Source organism: Schistocerca serialis, chromosome 5, assembly GCF_023864345.2.
Source record: "Schistocerca serialis cubense isolate TAMUIC-IGC-003099 chromosome 5, iqSchSeri2.2, whole genome shotgun sequence".
NCBI lineage: Eukaryota > Metazoa > Arthropoda > Insecta > Orthoptera > Acrididae > Schistocerca > Schistocerca serialis.
In genome coordinates, this window is record NC_064642.1 from 354,624,946 (window position 1) to 354,636,970 (window position 12,025).

Below are 12,025 nucleotides of genomic sequence, written 5' to 3' on the forward strand. Positions count from 1 at the left end.
TACATTATTTTTGGACACCATGTGTATGTGTTACGATCTTTTCACGAGTTACAATCTTTCCAAACTTTCATATTTTTATATTTCATTCGTATATCCGTTCTTACTTCTTATATTTTATTCTCATGTTTATTGTTCAGGAAGTTTTGGTGCATTCCCTTGGTCGATAGTGATCGTAGAAACATTGGAAACGTAGAAATTCCGAACAATACAAGGCAGGTGTGCCACAGTGACATTTCTACTTTTGAATCTCACGCGGCAAAGAAACGTCGTTAATGTTGCTGAAGATTTCATCCATTGGTAATAATGTCGCGGCAAACCACGCATAATGGATCAATTCTCCAAAAACTGGAGCTTGTAATTGATTATGAATGAAGATACACCGGAATTTTACCGAAAACAATTTCAAATCAATTTTCCATTTATTTATTGCCTTTCTTCTCTTTTTAGTTCATCCGCCATGCAATTAGTAGACGAAAAAGTACAGGGTTTTTTCAGTGTACATCGAAAACAGTCGTGTAGTAATCTACTCTGGACAAAGGTAGGTAAATGAAAAAATTTGAAAAAGTAATAACGGGTTTTCGAACACTGGGTGCGGAATTGTGAAGCCCAACGCGAGTCACTGTGCCACCGCTTAGGTTGAACTACTATCTCGCAAAAAGGCACATACAGTACCTTGAAAAGTATTACCTTAGTTTTCTCAGGAAATGTCGAGTACACGGATGAGTCGAGTCACGTATTCGCTTATTTTAACGCCTCTTCCACTGAGTGAAGTTTCTGGGAACTCCGGTTATGGCACTTGCCCCATTCTCCTTGTCAGGGTCGCAGGGATAGACTCTGCGGTCGAGCAAAGTGATTAGGAAGCTAAATAAATCAACTGCATTGGCCTGTCAAAGCTTCAACATTTCCTCTTCTACGTCAATCCGGCGTGCTTTTTGAGCGGCTGTGAGTAGTCACTAAAAACAAGCAGCGCGATCGCTGTTATTTCAATATACCGCTTTGAGAAAGCTACAATTTATTTCAGCTTCACTCTGATTAATTTTCCAACGCAGTTACACCATCGTCAGTAAAATAAAGAGAAACCCACTGAGGATGACGAAACAGCACCAAAACGTGTATGGGAAAGAATGAACTAAAAGAAATAATATTTTTCTCCTGGTTCAGATCTCAAATACATTATCATTTAGATTACATTTTCTTTCCAAGCTGTAGGTAGGAGCGGTGTCATATGCATAACCACTTGAGAAATGTTATGACCACAGATATAATTGTTCTAAAATAAACTCCTTGCGAACTTTCATTTACACAAGCATCATGTCTGCTCTTTTTTTTTTTTTTTTTCCCATCGACTCTATTTTCGAGACGAGTGCAAGCAAGTTGCCGACTTTCATTGGTTATGTATCTCATGTAGCGCTTACTGACAGCACTGACGCTTTCCATTTCCCTTCTGTACCTGGCTGTCTCGTGAAGATTTTATTGATCGCCATTAAATTTTTCTCCACTTGATGGAGTACTGAACTGCTAACCTGGGGCACGCGTGTAGTCGCCATGTCCTCCCTAGAGCCATTAGCGCCAGTGAATGGATCATGACGTCACTACATCCCTATTTAAGCAGCTCCGAATCAGGCCAAAGCAGACCGGATGAGGCCATGCCAGGGAAATTTAGCGATGTGACGAGAATGGACGCCGATGTCCATGTCTGATGTACTAACAGCTTGCTTGCACGGACAGTTAATTTATACCTACAGCCATGTACACAGGGAACTTCCATCGTATAAATTGACTACGTCAAATTACAAGGATCAGAGCCCATAATAATTTTGAATATTGTGGAGTAGGTGGAAAATCTGAAATGAAATATGGTTAAGGTAAGCTCAGTTAGAGGTGCAATAAATTATACGAAATGAAATAGGAACAGATGACCAAAGAGGAACGACTACAAGCGAACTATTGATTAAGAGGTGTTGAACACATTATGAATAGAAAGTCCAACATAAAATGGCGAGGAACGAAGATTAGGGCTTGAAGCCTATTGGCGATGATGACATTAGGGACGAAGAACAAGCTTATATTGGAGAAGGGCTCGGCCTAATTGATTTAGAAAATCCAGATTCTGAATTACACAGGGGGATTTAACTCTGCTCGTGTAGAATGCAAGTTTAGAACCTTAATCATTGCGCCAACACGTTTGGCAGCAATATAAAGTGAGTTACTATTAACATAGTATTAACACACCTCTTAGAACTGTAAAAGGAAATACCACTAACAACCAGTTCGACTTTGTATGACTGTAAAGGATCCAGAGTAAGTTCTAAATGGAGAAAAGCTTTCCGTCTATGTGCCAATGTTTCACCATTAGTCTAACACTTCGTGAAAAAATCTGAAAACATGTGTTTTCAATATTTTTCAGTTATTTACTTTGTTTGGTAAAATATATTCAGGCCTAGATCAGCTTTTATGTATGTATTCCTGAATGCTATACATGGATTTTTCCTTGAACACATTAGACCTACGACACAGCAGTAAATGAATTATATATACATTTCCATACACAGCGGTGGGAGATGCCCAGCTCAAGTTCGTTGTGTGACAGGTCATGACTTGTGCAGCCAAAGATAAGAACTGGAATTCAAAAGTTCGATGCTAATGAAGTGTTCTGCAGTCTAATAGCTTCGAAAGTTTAAGAATTATCTCTGGCTTTGTGTTTTAACCCGGTCACAAACACCGACAACGACCGGAAGAGTCAATCCATAACCGCACGGATCCAGAGACGCCTATCGGCTGAGGATGACAAGGTGGTCGTTCGGTGCCACTGAGTTACTTTGTGTTTTAACGTGAATACTTTCGAGGCTTAAGACTTCCCGGTAAGTGAACTTTATTATAATATTATATTATAGCCTTCCTATTTCTTTTGATATTTAATTTTTCATAAAAACACTGTTGCATTTCTAGAATACATTCTTTACCTTATTTTTAAATTGTATAACTTAGAAATTACTACCACACACTCACATTACAAACATCTGAGAAAATTACAGCTGTCCTTGATGAATTAATGGCAGAAAAAACCACTGATTCAGTCATCATACCTCCTGAAGTGGAAGAACTTGCTGATGCAGAAGAAATAGCATATGGACTTATGATTATGAATGACAGTGGTGATACAATACCATCCACGTTATTTTAGACGACAAAATAGATATGTCAGTACCATGAAACTACAAAAAAGGGGCAGATTTGGACAACTTATCAACCATATTAGTTAGTAAATTCATTTGTATCTCTTTATGTTCATTGTACATTGATATATAAACATTTGTAATATATAAAAGAGTTTTAATCTACAATAAATATATAATCAGAAACAACATTTATCATTTTGTAGTTATTAGTACCCTTAATCATTCATTCATGTTTGAGTTGTAATTTACATATTAAAGAGCAAGAAGGAGGAGATAATATCACCATTAAGAGATCCTAAGATCTGCTTGAGGGGATAGGGCTAAATCTTCATTTTCGTGTTTAGTATTTTCCGTTGCGCACATTCATGTTACAACCACCTGTAGTAGCATCTTGGCAACGGCCTTGCCGCAGTGGATACACCGGTTCCCGTCAGATCACCGAAGTTAAGCGCTGTTGGGCGTGGCCGGCACTGGGATGGGTGACCGTCAGGGCCGCCATGAGCAGTTGCCATTTTTCGGGGTGCACTCAGCCTCGTGATGCCAATTGTGGAGCTACTCGACCGAACGGTAGCGGCTCTGGTCACAGAAAACCAACATAACTACTGGGAGAGTGGTGTGCTGACCACACGCCCCTCCCATTCGCATTCTTAGCTTCAGGTGATACGGCGGTCGAATGGTCCCGATGGGCCACTTGTGGCCTGAAAACGGAGTGCTTTTGTAGTAGCATTTTGGAGTGGCACAAGACGTCTACACAAAGGTGACGTAAACTAAGGGCAAGCTGTTAGTGAGCATAGAACTGGTACCGATATCGTACCAGTTATGTTCCTTTAGATTTTAACCTTGTGAAAGTAGTAAACAAGAAAACAACCTGAATACACTATTGTGCTGCTCAAACCAGTATAACGCGATTCTGACCTTGCGGCACGTGCAGTTATCATGTTGGAAGATGTCACAGCCATCAGGGAAGACATCAAGAATAAAGGGATGCAGATGGTCCACAATAGTGTTCACTTAGTCCACAGCTGTGATGGTCCTATGGAAACTCAGGTGAATGTCCCCCGTGGCATAATACTGTCCACACTGGCCCACATCCATGGCCCGCTGCATGTTACAATCAGCTGGATGAGGGCATATCCCCACACAACCGTCGACCTACTGTAATAAGAGACCTGGTTCATCCGACCAGGCGATATGTTTCCGTTGATCCACGGTCTAATTTCGATGATCCTATAGCCATTGCAATAGTAATTGACGTCCTGTTACATCAACACGGGAACACAGAGGGGTCGTCTGCTGAAGAACCCCCTGTTCAATATAAGGCGCTGAACACTGTGCTCCGAAACCATTGTGACTGCACAAAAGTTATAGTCTGTCGTCATATCTGCGTCAGATCGCCGCCTGCCCTGCTTTATAGAGCCAGGAAGCCTCCGACCTCTACGTTCTGAGATCAGACGGCGGTGTCCAATGCCTTGTCGCTTACTCTTAGTTACACCATCCTTCAAGCACTTTCCATGGAAGCTCATGATAACAGTACGCGAACAGCCGACCAGCTTCGCCGTTTCCTAGATGCTCATACCCGGGCTCCGGGCTGTAACAATCTGTTCTATGTCAAAACCGCTTATGTCAGTGGATTTACCCATTTGCGGGCCGTGTCGTTTCTAGAATGACTACCCATTCGCCTCTACTCCACCTATATACTTCTCTGACCGCGTCAAATGCCGACAATGCTACCCGGCGGTATTCAGACTCGCAGTGGACAGCGTTCGTAATGTTTTGGCTCATGAGTGTGTAATCGAACCAGTACTGTACCAAAGGGATAAACTGTATAGGGTTCATTGTTTTAAACGGACTAGCCTGTGTGTATTTTGGAGAAAGGAGGATCCAATCTCCATGGGGCAATCTCGATTTAGGTTTTCCACGGTTTCCTGAAATTACTTCGGCCAAATGCCGGGATGTTCCCTGCCAGTACGCCACGGGGAGAACATTTATTCTTTCCTCCTCAAACTTTTTCTTTCTCATAGGTGTGAGCCCCTCCATGCTCGCACAAGCATGGTGACCAACTCAAAAGGTCTACTGTCACCTCTGCATTGTTAGTATTTAGAACGCAGGAGCGAGGAACGGCGATGTTATCCGCACGTCTGGGTAGGGTTAACCATTAATACGGGCGCATCTGGGTGATAGAAGTGGTCGAAAAAGCTCGACAGAGTCGAGCTTGAAAGAAGAGCGGTTTGAAGGGCAGAGGGAAAAAAGTGCTAAAGCAAGTACCAAGGGAAGAAAACCTCTGCGACAGTGTCAGGTTGGGTAGTAAGGGCAGTAGCTGTTTCTTGCTATCAGCGACAGACCGTGCAAGGTAGGGTTATGTTAGCGGTTGGGTATCATGCATCAGTACCATAGAAGCAATGCCAGATTGTCATGGAATGATCAGTCCTGTCGAGGAGGTGAGCGCTGCTGCTGCTGGGCCGACGATGACTCCTGGGCCAGCTGCTGCTGCTGCTGCTCCTGTAACATAGCCATGTCGTTGTAGGTTTGTCAGTTCGATGGTCCTGAAGGAACTGGCAGTGTGATATGTGTTGGGTGTTTGTTTGTGTGTCGTGTATGGCTTCCCTGCGATTGCCAGTTCTCATGGCAGAGGCTCAACTAGCAAGATAGTCAGTGGCTGAAGTGCAGGGGCTCGCCTCATTGTGTCGTTTGCGTAGTTACGAAGTTACCATAGATGGTTAGTCCCTAAGGAGTGTCTTTGGGCGCTTGTGTTTCCATCTATCGTGATCGTAGTCGCCCAGGTGTAGGATGTGAGGATTGTTCGAGTGACTTGATTTCTTGTACAGTGGTGTGGCGAGTTTTTTGAATACCTCCTGGAGAGTCTCCAGTCGGTATTCTCGGTGAAGGTCCGCTGTCCATGTGTATCGGGGAGCATTGCTTATGATACGTAATACCTTGTTCTGTATTTTCTGGAGGCGGTCCAGGTGTGTGGATGCTGCGTATTCCCAGACAGGATCTGCGTATGTCAGCAGCGGTCTAATCAGTGTCATGTATAATGTCCTAGACAGCCTCCTATTCAGTGTACTGTTCCTGTTGAGCATAGGATAGAGTTGTCTGAGCCTCGCGTTTGCCCTGTTGGTCAGCCGGCCGCGGTGGTCTCGCGGTTCTAGGCGCGCAGTCCGGAACCGTGCGACTGCTACGGTCGCAGGTTCGAATCCTGCCTCGGGCATGGATGTGTGTGATGTCCTTAGGTTAGTTAGGTTTAAGTAGTTTTAAGTTCTAGGGGACTGATGACCACAGCTGTTAAGTCCCATAGTGCTCAGAGCCATTTTGAACCCTGTTGGTCATGTATCGTATGTGGTCCCCCCATGTGAGCTTCCGGTCTAGCCAAACACCGAGCTATCTGACTTTCGCAGTGAAGCGTATTGGGCTTGTACGTAGTGTTATTGGTCTGGAAGTTTGGTGTTTGCGCAGTAACTTCGGCCTGCGAGTGAACAGAACTGCCTGGCGCTTGTCAACGTTTACTTTAATACGCCACTTCTTCAACCAAGGCTCGATAGTTCTGAGTGCTGTCTGTAGCCTGTTATTAATGTTTGACGGTTTCCAGTCTTGCGCAAGGAAGGATGTGTCATCCGCGTAGGTGGCAACCGTCGTGTTTTGTGTCGGCCCTAGGATACTACCTTGGGGTACCCCTGCTTGGATAATATGTTGTGTCGATTGTTTACCCTGAATATCAGTGTTGAATCTTCTGTTGGTGAGGTATGAGTGTGCGAGACATACGAGTCCGTCGGGGAACCTAGCGTCCGTGAGTTTGCGGATGAGGCCATTGAGCCAGAGACGATCGAAAGCTTTCTCAATGTCAAGGAACACTGACCCAGTTGCTTTGTTCGTGTTGTAGCCGTGTGTTATGTATTCTACGACTCTCAGTGGTTGTTGTGTTGTCGAGTGGTGGTTCCTGAATCCAAATTGCTCCGGGCGCAGGGTGTCATTGTTAATGCAAAACCGAGTGAATCATTTTAGAATCACCTTCTCAACTACCTTCCTCCTCAAACTTGGCCAGCAAGTATATAAATGTCAGTGTATCCTGCTTTTCTCTATTTTTTTTATTTTTTTGCTTAAACTGTAATAAGACGACATGTAAAATATCCTCATAAAAGTGATACAGGGAACACAAAAAAACGTGACTTCTAGTACTATTACGGGTGGCGATCAAAAAGTTTGGGTTCCAAGGCCGTACAGGCCGGTATCGGTATGCCAATCAGGCACAATCGTCGCGAACTTTGCGGCAATCATCCCATAGACGTATCACTTTGCTGTGCGAAGAGGTCCGTAACTGCCTGCTGCACATCATCGTCCGACAGGAATCGTCAACGCTTCAAGGGCTTTTTTAAGGGACCAGAGGTGTGATAATCGCATGGGTACAGATCAGGGCTACACGGCGGGTGCTCGAGTGTCCCGAACTTGGCGTAACTTCTGCTTTACGACATTTGCGATACGGGAGCGTGCCTTATGATGAAGTAGTAGCACCCCTTGGTGCGTCATTTCACAACAGACATGCTGCCGCATACACATCTTCATTCTCCGATGGGTGCCTACCGGTGTTTGCCGGCCGGAGTGGCCGAGTGGTTCTAGGCGCTACAGTCTGGACCCGCGCGACCGCTACGGTCGTAGGTTCGAATCCTGCCTCGGGCATGGATGTGTGTGATGTCCTTAGGTTGGTTAAGTTTAAGTAGTTCTAAGTTCTAGGGGACTGATGACCTCAGAAGTTAAGCCCCATAGTGTTCAAAGCCATTTGAGCCGTTTTTTTCTACCGGTGTTTGTCCTTCGGCAGCCACAAAAAGAATAACAGCACGTTGGTTCTGTTTGAACGCATTTGATAATAACGTCACCGTAGTTCTCGTTTCAGTATTTACCGCACGCACGTCGAAAAGACGCGAATGCCACACTGATCTCTTGCATACGTGTCAGTGATTATATACTCGCAACACAGTCGCACTACGTTATATGTACGCTGCAGCAACGCCCTAAAACGGAAACTAGTGATCGTCCATTATACTATCACTAATCCTATTACTACTACTACTACTACTACTACTACTACTATTACCACTACTAATACTACTGAGCCGTGCTGCGGCTCGCGTTGGAGCTGTTTATAGGTAGGTGTCCGTCCTCTGTTGGAGGCCAGACGGTATCGTTTAGTTGGCATGGTTGCGGTTGTTTGTCCACTTCTCGTGTTGACTGGCGCCACTCGGTTTCGCAAACTTTGCCTGTCCACTAGTGACAGCAGCGGTGGTTATCGATTTGTAGTAACTGTTGCCCTATCTTTGGGGCGACGTCGTTGTTTTACTGGGTCGTGTGAGTGGGCCAGTTCGGTTGGGGACTCAGGAGGAGCCAGGTCCGCGCAGTGTCAGAACACGCCGGGACCGCTGGCAGCACGCGTGGACTACCGGATGGAAGGGCTGTGGTCACGAGGGTGCACGACCTCGTCGTAAACCGGATCCAGCAAGCTTTAAGCATTTCAGTCCAAGTAGAGCAACCTCCACCACTGTGATATCTCGCGATTCTCCAGTGACTTGGGTTCGTGTCGCTGCTCGTAGTGTCGCCGAGGCGAAGAGCAGCGAGCGGAGTGCTTGGGGAAGGAGGATCTGATTAGCTTTCCTCGACTTCTGATTACTATTTACTGCGTTCAACTTGTTACATTTTGTTAAGTTCAACCAGCGGTAATTCTTCTTGCCTGGTGGCCGCTAACGCCCCAGTTACCTGCCCTGAGGGTTAGTGTATGTAACGGCAGTGTACGTTTCCTCGGCTTGCCACTGCTATCCGGTAAGGCGAGTAGTTTTGACAGCTTTGTTGATTGTAGACGATTCTTCTGCTCTGGTGGTAGTGATTCCTTTCTCGTTCCGGGCGCTCTAAACACAGTGTTCTGGGGAAGTAGTGCAGACCGCCGATTGCGGCTTTGGCGTATTGTTCCATCGTTGCATTTGGTTTATCGGAGGTCAGGTAGCTTCAGCAAGATTATCATTAGTCATTCGTTAGACTGCCACTAGTGAAGTGAATGAAACTTTTGGCTGCCTATCTCATCGCTCGCGAAAATGTTCGTTGTCGGACCTCCTCAGAGGTCGATTCCTGGAGCACCGTCTGTGGCCCCTTGGTTCCTGTAAGACATGTGTTTACTAAAAGGAGGTCTGATAGCCAGTAGTTCCGTGTAACGCTCCTTCAGCCCACGCCTTCTGCCGGTATAATCTGCCTCAGTACCCTTTAAGGATCTTATGTACTGGTCCTTGTGTTTTATTATTGTATTATTTATTACAATACCTTGTAATGCCTACATTAAAGGTTATATATGTCTAATTAATAGTTCTGATCGCCTTCTGGAATAAATCTAGCAGTATAGTGTACAGTGGATGTCTTATTTCACCCGTTTGGTGATCAATTGCTTGTTTTTTAATTAACCTTTGCCGCTGTATTTGCTGTTTTATAGCAGGTTTCTAAATTTTTTATATTATTGGCATCACTGGCGTTTAAGGCCTTCAGCCGTGATTGTGGTCATTTGCCTTAAAATTCTAATTTGGTTTTTGTATTTCAGTAGTAAGCCTTAAAACCTTATTTACTGCCATTCCTACCGTCTGATGCCTTCTGCTGTGTTTGTGGCGACTTACCTTTAATATTTCAATACCTGTAAGTTCTAAATTGCAGCGACTTCTTAGACAATTCTTAACTTATTGCCATTCCTGGCGTGTAAGGCCTTCTGCCCAGATCACAGCGGCTTGCTTTTGAAATATTATGTGCTGTATCTGTATTTAATGGTGATTTGCTAAATTGTAACTCGCTGAAAACACAATTATCTACACAGTTGTTTATTCCTTCATTAATAACTTGTCGTATTTTTATTTATTGTTGAGTCTAGAATTACTGGTTTAAAATAAATTGTGTGTAACTGTAAAAGGCAACCAACAGTAACTGATTTCGGCCATGTCCACAATCGTAACCGAATCCTGCCTTCCGTCGACTACCAGGTTTCACCTACTAGAACTACTACTACTACTATTAAAACAATTAAAAATTAAGGAAGGGAAAAACCAAGGGAAGGATTTAACGACCCATCGACGATAAGATAATTAGAGACAAAGCTCAAGCTCAGATTGGGGAAGGAAATTGGCCGCGAACTTCTCAAATGAACCATCCCAGCATACTCCGTAAGAGATCCGAATCTGGTATTCAGAACCACAGCCCTTCCTCATGCAGCTCCAGTGTTAGTTGGCCATTTCTGTTCGAGGCGAATGTTATGAATGGGTCCCTAGGTGGGTTTGGAAACAGACGACCTACAGCTACACTGTGTTCATTTTATTTGTTCTTCTTCAGTCCGCTGCAGCTAGTTCCGTGGTCTTAGCCCCGTTCTCAAGCAGTCATTCCCGCTGTCAGTTAAGCATTTGCAGCCGGTGCCATGCGGAATCCCAGTCTGGCGCGTTTACTAATGGCAGAAATGACTGCTTGAAAATGGGGTCCGAAACAAGTATCAAGAGTGGAAGATAAATAAATAACATAGAATATTTTAGTTGTGGCGCGTCTGTTTCCAAGACAAATGCGATGTGTGCACCATACTGCTCTGTAGCTTGAAATTAATATGAGTAGCCGAATGGTCCAAGAAAAGGCTAGCATCGCTGCCCTCGGTGCAGAAGTGTCCAAGTCCGAATCTCAGTAACTCCTCAGATTTTTTCCGATGTGGGAAGGTCTGGTAAGGGGCCCACTTCGCCCTTGTCAGACCAAATCAGGAGCTGCTTCAATAAAGGAGCAGCTGTATTATCATGACTCATCTACTGATAGTAAGGGCTGGAGGCATTGCCGACGTGCTAGTCACATGAGCCACAATCATAGATCGCTTCTCTTACTGCCTTAACATGAGATACAGAAAGAACATTAAGATATGGAACGCTCCTGAAGATGGCTGTTAGGTTTCCGTTATTACTATAAAAACATTTAAGAAAAAATTAATTATAGCAAAAGTTTAAAAGTATAGGAAGAAACGAGCTATACTGTGTTTCAGTAGAAGGAAGATTTGGACATACTACAGAAGCGGAATTTGATAGTAACCTGACAATGATGAAAAAAAGCTTAAAATTGAAAATTCGATAATTTACTAAATGTTGGCACTTGCATAAGCAGCAGCATCGATGATGAATGTAAAACAGAAGTAAGAGACTACAGTGGGGAAGAAAATACCTCAAAAGGTAGAGCCACGAAACAGTCCACAGAACACTTCGGCTTTTGTGTGAAGATGAGAACACAAGACTAGATATGACGAAACCAACGTTACACGTGGCAGAGAAATAATATAACAGAAAAGTATTAGCTCTGTAGTTGCACAAAATCAAAAATTTAGATATTCTCTCATAATGTTCTTATGAACAGGTGTTTTATATAAAACGAGCTGAGTTCTCAGTATTACCCAGATATCAATATATTCCACTCTTGTATAAGTCCATCCCCTCTCTCTGTCTATCTGCTCTTCCTTCCCTCTGTCCATCTACTTATCCCCCTCGACTGTCTGCTGCCCGCATCTCGTGGTCGTGCGGTAGCGTTCTCGCTTCCCACGCCTGGGTTCCCGGGTTCGATTCCCGGCGGGGTCAGGGATTTTCTCTGCCTCGTGATGGCTGGGTGTTGTGTGCTTAGGTTCGTTAGGTTTAAGTAGTTCTAAGTTCTAGTGGACTGATGACCATAGATGTTAAGTCCCATAGTGCTCAGAGCCATTTGAACCATTTTTTTGACTGTCTGCTACTTCCCCTTTTAAGCGACTCCTCCTGCCTCCTCTAAATGCATCTCCTCCCTCTCTCCCTGTCCATCTCCTCCTCCCTCCCTCTCTCTCT

At 44.3% G+C, this 12,025-nt stretch overlaps 1 pseudogene; it reads left to right on the forward strand.

Annotated features, from left to right (window-relative positions):
• The first annotated feature begins 3,572 nt into the window (after positions 1-3,572).
• Positions 3,573-3,690, forward strand: LOC126482639 (5S ribosomal RNA; annotated as a pseudogene).
• The last annotated feature ends 8,335 nt before the right edge of the window (positions 3,691-12,025 follow it).